Below are 5,665 nucleotides of genomic sequence, written 5' to 3' on the forward strand. Positions count from 1 at the left end.
GACAAAGTTGTGGGTACATGGCCCTGCTTCCTGGGCAAGAGCTGCATACAGGCACCTTGGGATGTGTGGGCTTTCCTTAGAGACATGTACTGGATCTTTAATCTGGAAAGGTTTGCGATTCTGGAAGAACCTGGGATTCTGTGTGTTTCTTTGTTTTCTTAAGGCAACCTTGGTTTTCTTCTTTTTCTCCTGAGAGCAGTTCTAGTTGATTTTGCTGTTTCATGGTGTAGGATATTGCCCCTCCATCCTGGCCCTTTCTGAATGGAGTTCCCAGGAGAACAAATCTCACTGTGTGAGCAATGGTACAGGCAACATTCTAACACAAATGAGCTCTTCTTTCCCTCCTCCTCCTCCTCTTCCTCCTTTTCCTCGTCCACCCACCCCCTCAAAGTGCCATCTCCTGTATGTTCACTTTTGAGTTTCTACTTACTTTAGTTTATTGGAGTCAAAACAGCTTTTGCCTTCTTTGGCAAGCCAGTTCATGCACCAGTGGGAGGAGTAGTAACCGGGCAGTTTTGATTCACTCTGAGTTACATGCACAGTTCTTTTGCAGACTCAGAGAAAAGGCTAGCCTGAAACTTCTCGTATTTGCAGCCTTTTTCATAGATTCTGCTGCCAGCTCTGCCTGGTCAAGAGAAACCATGTACTCTGGATTTTCTGCCGTCAGAATATTTATTGGCAGCATCTCTGTTATGAATATAGAGAGCTGCCTGTCTAAGTTCAGCTCAACTTCCTCTGGGGTGACTCTGTACCCCTGGCACTGAAAGAAGACGTCCTTATTATTGTGCATTTTATAGGGATTTTTAAGGTATATTCTACTGGAATATGCATAATAGAAAAGATTCAATTAGTAGAGGGTAAATATTTCCTCGCCCTTGTGTGACCATCTTTTCTCTCTATTAAATATAAAACTTAATCTGATGCAATTATTTTTTTTTCCCATTGTTTTCTTTCTGTTGCTTACTTTAAGGAAAGGATAGTAAAAATACATACCTGTACTTTTGTGTAGTTGATGCTGGTCTGATGGCTGAGCTTGGTCACTTAACTTTGAGAACACTTTCTATTTTCAAGTTGATCCAAGGATGCCCCTGGTTTTCCCAGGGTTGCCAAATGGTTTGGTTTGATTTATATTGCACTGGGTTCCAGAAATTAAAATCTAGGTCCCTTTTTTTTTTTTTTTGGACTTCTTTCTGAGATTTGTTTCAGTTTAGGTTTTGTTTGTCTGTTTGTTTGTTTGTTTGTTTTTAAATAAACTTCACCTTCCCCTCTCTTGACCAATTCTACTAGTACAAGGCCCTTTTTTAGATTCGTGGTAGAAGTGGTAATAGTAGTAGTGATAGTGGCTGTTGTTGCAGTAGATGTTTTGCTTTACTCAGCCAAGAAACAAGGTAGTTGTTTTGTATGGAGTGATTGCTGTGGTGGTTGTTCCTTTTGAGGATAAAATGAAATCTACAGTGGTGTGTAATTCATTGTGTTGCATCTCATTTTCTTATTTCCCGGAAGCATCTGACAGAAAGAAGCCATTGGCCTGTGAAGTTAAGATAAAGAAAGAAAATAAACCTATCTTTATTAACAGGTGACTAATTTTCCATAAAACTCTATTTTCCTTGTCTTAATGCAGTTAGCTTTCTTTAGCTTTGTGAGATTCTGACTATGTAAAATAAGATCATACACAGGTTAGCATAGTAGCAATTGCAACAATAGTGTTTTTTAATAGACCATTTAGTAGTGCTTTGATGTTTTTAACAATCCCTAATGGTGCAGAGTTACAAATTATTCTCTAAGTGCTCAGAAATGAGGTCTTAAAAAGAAAAAAAAGTTGCTGTCACCATAGAAAAGACATCTATTGATCCTTGTCACAGAACTGGGATGCTATCTCACACTCTAGTTCTCCTAAATAAATAATGGCCTTTGATATAATGCAGCACCAGGCAGGTTAGAAATAGAAGCTACCCAGTGAGAAAGGCTGAGATATGAGTTTCTCAGCTAAAAAGAAGCTGAGAACTGCTAGGAGTGGGGTCACCCTTTTCACTTAGTTTCTCCCAGGGCATCTGCCATGGCATTAACAAGAATGACACTTATTTGAATAAGTGAACTGAGAAATTCTTGCTGAACAGGTTCTTGTAATCAGAGTAAAAGGGATCTGAGACTCCGTGGAAGTCCTCAGGCAAAATGGACTCTGCAGATGTGCCTGAGGTCCTGGGTCTGGATTTACCATAGCATGACTCCAGTGACAGAAGGGGGCTTCACTGCTCCTTCTGAGCTTTTTGGTTTGTAGAAGGCAAGCCTGACATTTGTTTTCTACAAACACTTAACCAGGATCTTTGCAATTTCTTGTGCCTATTCCAGTATGTGCCTCCCTGAGCTGTTAGCAATGCAGTCAGAAATACCATTTGCCAGCAGTATTTATTGATATGAGACTTGCTATTATCTAACATGGCTCCTGCCATTCACATTGTTTAGTCTCTGCTGAAACCCTCCAGATGAAGCCATCTTGTCAGCACTGCTGGGCAGTGTTGCCTTTCCTGGAGGTCTCCAAGGGAGATCATATACAGGCAGCACGCTGCTTGTCCCTGTGTGTAGTGAGATGTGCCTTGTCTTGTGGAAAAGGAGAGGTCACACTGGAACAGCATGCCCCCAGGATAATTAGGATTTGCTGAGAAGCTGTCCTTAGGGAAAGGGGAGTACTGGCACAGCAGCATCTTTATCTGTTTCTGCAGCTGGCTCAGACTGAACTGATCGGCCACTGTTGTGTGGTACTCCATGGAAGACACTGGTATCACATAAGCTACAGGGGCTGCAAGTGCCCTGTGACCTCTGGGAAGGTGATTTGTGTGGAGATGAATGTCACCTTTTAGGACAAGCTTTATACATCATGCCAGAGGATTAGATACTGAAGTATGCATTTTCAAGTCACTGCCAGAATTACTGTTTTACTCTCATCCAAGTTCCAGATCTGCATGTTTTGGCAGTGCCAGCTGAAAGCCTTTGGGGTTTTGCCACAAGCCCTGGTCCATGACTTTTCCCTGGCACAGGCCTGTAATTAGTCGGTAGTGGTGACTCAGATGATTCAGATCTCAGATGGGGCATGACAGTTTATGCTCTTCCCTTTGGAAGCAGAAGTATCATTTTTTCTTAATGGAAGAATTAAGGCATTGTGAGAATAAGCTTCCAAAGTATCAACCAACACAATGGGTCAGTTCCTTGAGACACTTGAAGAGGGTTTGTGTGGTGGTCTTAACCACTTTGCTCTGGGCTTTACTCTGTCTGCAGAAACTACCTTCCTATCCCTCTATCATGCAGAGTTTGTAAAAGCTGTGCTGAAATATTAATCACAGTTGGCTCCTACCAGAAGCAGGAAGGCTCATATATGCAGAGATGAGAAGGACCAGATATAAGAAATTAGTAAAACCCAGTTGCTATGAATGGGATCTTGGGAGTGTAAATTTTGGTGCTGAGCCAGAGCTGCTGGCATGTTGGCAATTTCTAAGAAAAACAAAAAGAGAGATTTTTAATATTAATATCTCGAAAGTCCTGATGTGCCAGTGTCCTTTCATTATGTACTTGGGCATGAACTTTCATGAAAGGTCTCCATAGTCCTTTAGAGAACTGAGAGCCAACCTCAAAGTCAGCCAAGAGTTCATATGAGTTATACCAAGCAAGTCATACTGCTCAATGCGGAATCCTCAGAGAACATGAATTTTCTATAGTAGGAGTTTAAAATCTAGATTTAAAAATTATGCATACATATTTTATACTGGTTTCATCACCAAAATGTGTCTCCACAGCAGCAATCAAAGCCTTAGGAGATATATCTGTAAGTCGATGTTGGGAATCATTTAAAGAAAAAGCCTCCAAATGTGATATTTATATCTTCACAGACTATCTTTAGGTGCCATTTGTCATGTTCTTGCACAGTGTCTCCCAAACCTCCTCTTTCTGAAACAGCAATATTCCACACCTCATTCTTAAACCTTCAGAAAACACAGAAAGCTTCTAAATTCATTTTCATTCATTTCATAGAGCAATAACTTCAATGCTAGTAAGATTAAGTTGAGGCATCTTGTGCTTCTTCAAAGACGCTTTTGGAGTAGCTCTTTCACATCAGCCATGAAGTGCTTGCAAAGACATTAGGTGGCCAGCCTTATTGTTTTCTGTGAGATAAGTAGAGGAGTGCACCATGCTCAGGGTTTGCTGCATGTAGAAATAATGTCTCCCTACATCACAGCATCTCTGTGGGGAGGCAGAAAGTGTGAATGAAACAACAGAGTGAGTGAGAGAGTCTGAAATCATATGCAGGACTGATACTGAATCTGGGAATGGAGAGGGAGACATAGCAAGGAAATGCCATAACAGGCATAAGAGAGAGGGTGCCTCAGCTATACATGTGTCAGGGAAGAGTGTGGCTTTTTTACAGAGTGAAGGGAGAAAAACAGTGAAAAGTACAGGCAATAATTCTGCATGAAAAGTATTTTCCTACTAATGGAGGAGACAAACCAAAGCAAATTTAAGAACAATCCAAGATTGGAGATCAGCCCAAAAGCTGGAGGAAAGTTATTAATGGGTGTGTGGTGATCTCAGTAAAAGATATTTGCTGGTCTTCAAAGCTGTGAATCCAGGATGGTTTGTGTAAGAGTCTTCCTGCTGCAGATGACGATAAAACAGAAGATAAAAAATTGGTTGGGAGAGAGAGCAAGATAGGCATCAGTTTTATTTTGAGGGATAAAAACATTTATGAGGAAGGGCAGGGTCATCAGAAGAAATTTCATGCTCAGCTGGAGCAAGGCAGTCTGGGGCATATAAGCCAGCAAGTTTCTACATGGGTGTGATACAGATGTTGACAACGCAGCAGAAATAAAAGTGTTCCAGTTCTTTCCATCTTCTGTGCATGGAAGAAACAGCATGAAATGCTGCCTACTCTGCTGGAAACCAAGGGTAAATCAACTGGGATTTTCAATCAGCAGTCTAATTTGATCCCATGATTCCGAAAGAGAGAAAGAAGCAACTCCCGCTCCCTCACTGAAAAAAAAGAGTATTTTATTGCTAGTATTAGAAGAAAATCTATTAAAACACTTGGAACACTGTTGAAATATCTGAAGACTGGAAGTTCCCTTACATATTAGTAGGTAACCAAGATGGCCCAGAAAATGGTAGACCAGTTTACCTGACGTTAGTCCTAGCAAAATAATGAGAAAATAAATAAAGGATTCAGTTAGTAGAGAAATAAAGAGCAAGAGCATGATTAATGTTAATGAACATAGTTTTATGCAAAATAGTACTTGTGAGACAGAATTTATTACATTCCTTCAGATTATAAATTTAGTTTATGAAGAAAACTATGGAGGTGTAAGATTCTTTGTAATAATTTTGATCTTATGCCCTTATCTTTCTGATACAGAAACAGGCCCTGTCCGACGCTGAAATGTGTAGGCACTAAGAATTGGCTAGCTGACACAAGCAGTTTCTAAGTGAAGTTATGACAGATACAGGTTGTTTTGGTGTGTACTATGAAATTTGTTATTGAGCCTGCTCTGTATCTTTCCCCATATCTGAAGGAAAATACAAACTCACTGAAAAATACAGTTGCAAAACCAAGGTCAAGAAACTGCAGTATAAAAGGAGCAATCAGGATAATTCAGCAAGACATTTGAAGATAAATGGGTTG

The sequence above is a fragment of the Pezoporus flaviventris genome, unplaced genomic scaffold, assembly GCF_033815535.1.
Source record: "Pezoporus flaviventris isolate CSIRO_AGI_PZ_B2104156 unplaced genomic scaffold, CSIRO_AGI_Pfla_v1 ptg000018l, whole genome shotgun sequence".
Classification (NCBI taxonomy): domain Eukaryota; kingdom Metazoa; phylum Chordata; class Aves; order Psittaciformes; family Psittacidae; genus Pezoporus; species Pezoporus flaviventris.